The sequence below is a fragment of the Somniosus microcephalus genome, chromosome 25, assembly GCF_052327205.1.
Source record: "Somniosus microcephalus isolate GS21.2 chromosome 25, FLI_Smic_1.0, whole genome shotgun sequence".
Lineage (NCBI taxonomy): Eukaryota > Metazoa > Chordata > Chondrichthyes > Squaliformes > Somniosidae > Somniosus > Somniosus microcephalus.
In genome coordinates, this window is record NC_141011.1 from 18,645,479 (window position 1) to 18,651,478 (window position 6,000).

The window sequence follows — 6,000 nt, forward strand, 5'->3', positions numbered from 1 at the left end:
CTGTGTAGACGGACCCAGGTTAGAAGTAAGACTGTCAGGGGGAGAAATTGGGTGAGCAGCGCCACCTGTTAGCGCCTAAAGAGGCAGTCAGTGGCTGTAGCGCCACTGGCTGCGCCTCCCGCGATATTCAGCAGGGGCGCTAATGGTGGCGTTAGCCTTTTGCGCTGCGCCGCCACCGATGACATCATCGGTGTGTGCAGCGCCCCATTCGCGCCCCGATCGCGATATTTGGTAGCGAACGCCGCTGTAACGCCGTTCGCTACCCGCGCCCGGTTCACGGGGCCTTGCTGTGCCGGCAGAGGCGCAAGTTAAGGTGGAGGTGCAGGGCGGCCGCTTTTTCGCCGGCGGCCGCCTGCCAACACCTCCGTCCCCGGCCTCCTGGTACCCCCCCCCCCGCGGCATTGCCAGCTGTTTCCCCGAGAGCCCAGCACTTCTCCTTGGTGCCGGGCTCTTTTGCCGGCACTCGCGATCGGGGTTCGCACTGTTGCAGGCCCCTCCCCCTTAACAGTGGGAGGAAGGCCTGCAGTGCCGCAGCGTGCCGTGCCGCAGCGTGTGGCGCTGCAGCACGTAGCGTTGCGAAATTCACTTTCAGCGCCCTAAGAGGGACGCGGAGCACCTCGAGCCGCGCCCCATCTCCCTCTAGGGGCACTTCAGCTGAATTTGCAGCGATCGCATATGCGGCGATCGCGGCGCAAATTCCAGCGCCCAGGCGAACTTTGCGCCGCTTGGACGCCTCAGGCCAATTTCTAGGCCTCAGTGTTTGACAGCTTCAAACAGCTGTGAAACGCTGATATTTCATCTGTCAAAAGGTCTTGACAGATGAAATTTCAGTCTGTGACGTCACCTGTTGCCGGGTGGCCCTTAATTGGCCTGCTGAGCCCGCTGGGCAGGCTGAGCAAGGTCAATCTAGTTAAAATCGCGTGGATTGGCCGCACCCCGAAAGTTGTAGTCCCGCCTCCAACACGACTCCTGAATGAAAATCCTGCCCTTCCAGTTTTGGGCCTCTGATGCCATTGCTGCGGGGTCAGGTAGCCCAGTGACATCACTTCAGATTCAGATTAGATTTATTTGCCATATGTAACAAGTACAATGGAATGCTTGTTCCCCGTAGGGACGCGTCAGCTATACATACAGCGCCGCGTTCAGAGTCAATACAATGGCTTCCCGTGGCAGTGGGAGCACGATGTCCCTCAGCCGCTCCGTCCTCCTCTTCACCGCAGCCTCCTCCTCACTGTTGCCGGCTCCGCGTGTGGTGGCCTGCTTCTCCCGCTCTGGCCACCATGCCCGGCTCCCCTCCTCCCATCCGGACTGCGAGTTACCCGAAATGGAGCTGCCGGCCGACATGTTGCAGCGTGTCGTGACTCTGCTGCTGCTCGTTGCGCTGCGCTCCTCTGCCCGACTCGCCGAACACATCGTCGGGATGTGAATGCTCCAATGCAGTCTCCTCTTCACCGTCGCCAGCTCCACGCTCCACGGCCCGGGGCCTACTTCTCTCTCTTCGCGGGTCGGCCTCTGGCCGCCATGCTCGGCTCCCCTCCTCCCAGTCGGAATTCCTTCCCGCCGAGGAGCTGCCAGCCGATGTGCTCCAGCGGGTCGGCTTGGCTGCTGCTGCTGCTCGCTGCGCTGCCTCTGCCCGACTCTGCCCGACTCGCCGAGCACCTCGCTCCGGTTGCGGGAGCGAGCGGCGAGAGCTGGCCGCCCGAAACAGGGAGAGCGATTTCAGCACCGGACCGTCACGGCCGCCATCCTCACCCACAAACTTATATATTTATATAACGCCTTTAACATAGTAAAACTGTGGGGAGTGTTAGCACTGTGCCTTGTCTGAACTCGCGAGTGTTAGCACTGAGAATTGTCTGAACTGTGGGGAGTATTAGCGCTGTGCCTTGTCTGAACTCATGAGTGTTAGCGCTGAGAATTGTCTGAACTCACAAGTATTAGCGCTGAGAATTGTCTGAACTGTGGGGAGTCTTAGCGCTATACACTGTCTGAATTTGGGAGTGTTAGTGCTGTGTGTTGTCTGAACTGTGGGGAGTGTTAGCGCTATACACTGTCTGAATTCGGGAGTGTTAGCGCTGTGTGTTGTCTGAATTGTGGGGAGTGTTAGCGGTGTCCACTGTCTGAACTGTGGGGAGTGTTAGCGGTATACACTGTCTGAACTGTGGGGAGTGTTAGCGCTGTGTGTTGTCTGAACTGTGGGGAGTGTTAGCGCTATACACTGTCTGAATTCGGGAGTGTTAGCGCTGTGTGTTGTCTGAACTGTGGGGAGTGTTAGCGGTATCCACTGTCTGAACTGTGGGGAGTGTTAGCGGTATACACTGTCTGAACTGTGGGGAGTGTTAGCGCTGTGTGTTGTCTGAACTGTGGGGAGTGTTAGCGGTATCCACTGTCTGATCTGTGGGGAGTGTTAGCGGTATACACTGTCTGAACTGTGGGGAGTGTTAGCGCTGTGTGTTGTCTGATCTGTGGGGAGTGTTAGCGGTATACACTGTCTGAACTTGAGAGTGTGAGCGCTGTGTGTTGTCTGAACTCTTGACAGTACCATTATACATTGATAACTAGCTCTGTGTTTTCAAGCAGAAACTTGAAGGCTGCATTGCCTGCTTGCAGTCTGACTGCCACTGACTGGATCAAATGGACACATTCCAGGCAGAATGCTGGGTGACTGGTGTCCAATTACACCTCCCACTTCCCTGCATTGTCTGTACATCTGTACACCAGAGGACACTGTGTTGCACATCGACGCACCCTAAATATCTGCTAAACTTAGACAAGTTGTCTGAATGTGTCATACACGTATAAATTAGTAATCCTATAGCTGGTTCCTCTCCCCTGGACACGGACCCATCCCACAGCACCAGCAATCCCTGCTGTAAAGGAAACGGAGCATATAGCTAAAGGCTGCAGTTAGTAAAGTCAGTGTTCAGGCCAGAGGGCTGCCTGTTGCCTAGGAAAGATGAGATATTGTTCCTGAAAGCTTGCATTGAGTTTTGTTGGAACAATGTAAGAGGCTAAAGATAGAAAGGTTAAAGAGGGAATGTGGTGGGACACAGGGAGCTCAGTGTCTGAGTAAGACCAGAACAAAGGCACTGGGCCTGTACTGAGTTAGTCCATCGATCTTTCACCTCTGGGACATTACTTTAAATTCAACCCAATCTCGCCTGATGGCAAATGTAACACCGTTAATCAAGAAAGGAAGGAGAGAGAAAACAGGAAACTACAGGCCAGTTAGCCTGACATCAATGCTGGAATCCATTGTTAAGGAAGTGGTATCAAAGCACTTAGAGAATCATAACATGATTAGGCAGAGTCAATATAGTAATCTGGGATGTAATGTTTAAGTTATCCACCAGATGGAGCCAAATATTAAGGGTTCACATTCACCAGTATTTAAGGTAATGGGTCATGTATTCAATGTCCTGGTACACCAGTTTATACGGTAATGTGGCATTGCATTATGGGTATGACTCAGAGGTTCATCCTCCATCTTGGCTCGTGCAGTAAGAATTATGTGCCTGGCTTCCAGCTTGTAAGAGCTATGTCTCTCTGCTGCACCGTGTAAATAAACAGTTGGGTTTTGTTCCTAATATCTCGCTTCTCTCAGTTTCTGACCTTACCACTTGGATATCACAGTCAACATGGTTTTATGAAAGGGGACAAAAAACAGAGAGTAGGGATAAACGGATCTTTTTCAGGTTGGCAGGCTGTAACTAGTGGGGTGCCACAAGGATCAGTGCTGGGGCCTCAGCTATTTACAATCTATATTAATGGCCTACATGAAGGGACCGAATGTAATGTATCCAAGTTTGCTGACAATACAAAGCTAGGTGGGTCAGTAAGCTGTGAGAACACAAAGGCCGTGATTTTCTCAGCGGTGTCGGGATGGGTGTGGGTCAGCTGGTTTCCGGGTTCCAGACCTGCCCCCAGCTGCCTCCGCTCTGCAGACGTGATTTTCCCTTGATTGGCATTGTTAAGCCCACCCTGCGGGTTTACCGGCCAATCAACAAGAAGCGGGTCTGATGATGTAATTTGATGACGCGTCATCTGCCGGTTTCCTTAAAGGGACCATGCACAATTTTATTTTGACAGTTGATTTTTCAGTGTTTGACAGCACCGAGGTGCTGAAAATACTGACAATCACTGCACAAAGGTGAACTCTTGCACCCAGGCTCTCCAATGACTCCCTCCATATGCTTATGGAGGAAGTCACAGTACGTAGGAAGGTTCTCTTTCCTTCCAAGGGCGGAAGAGATCTCCCCAGGACACCAACTTACCTTGCACCTCCACCCAACCCTCTCTGTCTACTTTATCACTTCCCCAGCTCACTAGCCACCCCTCACATGCATCCTCATTCTACTGCAAGCATACCAACTAACAACACACAAGGGTGGGCACTTGAGAGGTTTAGCCAATGTCCATGTGAAGTTTCTGGTAATGTGTTGTCATACAGTGAAATCTCTTTTTCAAAAAGTGGACAGATCTGAACGCACATTCAGAAGTGTCTTACTGAGTTCCAGTGATTGTTCAGTCATAACTTCCCCCCAACCCACCCACCCCCCCCCCCCCGCCACCTTATGTGTGTGCATGGAATGGCTTGGACATTAAAGGGATGCTTCACGGTGCTGGTGTGGGATGGTGTCAACCTGGCGCATCATGTGGCAGCCAGGGTTTACAGCATCAAGTGAAGAAAATCTGGCCATGGTGATGTCATTGTTGGCCTCCCGGCCAGCAATTTTGTCAGGGGCTGATGCCTTGTGTCCAGTGCAGCATCAGGTGACGGCGGCGAAGGTTGGTGATGAGGTTGATGTTGGTGTTGGGGATGATTGTGGAAGGATTCGGAGGACCAAGGTCTGATTGTTTCATTGGCTCTGATGTTGCTGGAATAGATGGCAGCTGCAGGTGAGATGACAGAAGCGATCTGTCACTGGTGAGAGAGGTGCTCCCAATGAGGTGGCACTGGACATACAGATGGATTTAAAAACCTGTAAGCTAAAGAAATCTGTATATGTATTAAAAATGCAGTAACCAACATTTTCTTTGCTCTGAAACTCACCATCTGCAACATTGCATCCTTGACACCACTTTTGCAGCTGTCATCTTTTCACAAACATCAGACCAGGCTCACAACATGCCACACTTACCTGGCGTGTTGTCCGGACGCTGTGAAACCCGACCCAGAAGCTGGAAAATCGAAAAAGAGCCTGAAAACTGCTCACAAGTACCTGTTAATAGGCAGCTAATTGCCTTTAATCTGTTTCCCGCCACTAGGTGTCGGGTTCATTCGCAAATCGGGGACCCGACACTTGGGAAGGTTGTGTGGAGGCGGGATGACAGCGGGTGCGGAACCTGCCATCAATCAAAACGACTTTAACCTCTGACCCACCTCCAAACCCGCCCTCTGAGTGCCGGCAAAATCACGGCCAAAGAGTCTGTAAAGGGATATAGATAGACTGAGTGAGTGGGCAGTAAGGTGGCAGATGGAGTATGATGTAGAGAAATGTGAGGTTATTCATTTTGGTAGGAAGAATAGAAAAACAGAATATTTTTTAAATGGTGAGAAACTTTCAAATGTTGGTGTTCAGAGAGATTCGGGTGTCCTCGTGCAAGAAACACAGAAAGCTAGCAATCAATAAGGAAGGCAACTGGCAGGTTGGCCTTTATTGCAAGGGAGTTGGAGTATAAGAGTAAGGAAGTCTTGCTACAACTGTACAGGGCCTTGGTGAGACCACACCTGGAGTACTGTGCACAGTTTTGGTCTCCTTATCTAAGGAAGGATATACTTGCCTTGAAGGCGGTGCAACAAAGATTCACTAGATTGATTCCTGGGATGAGAGGGCTGTCCTATGATGAGAGATTGTGTAGAATGGGTCTATACTGTCTGGAGTTTAGAAGAATGAGAGAATATCTCATTGAAACATACAAGATTCTGAAGGGGTTTGACAGGGTAGATGCTGAGAGGTTGTTTCCCCTGGTTGGAGAGTCTAGAACTAAGGGGCATAG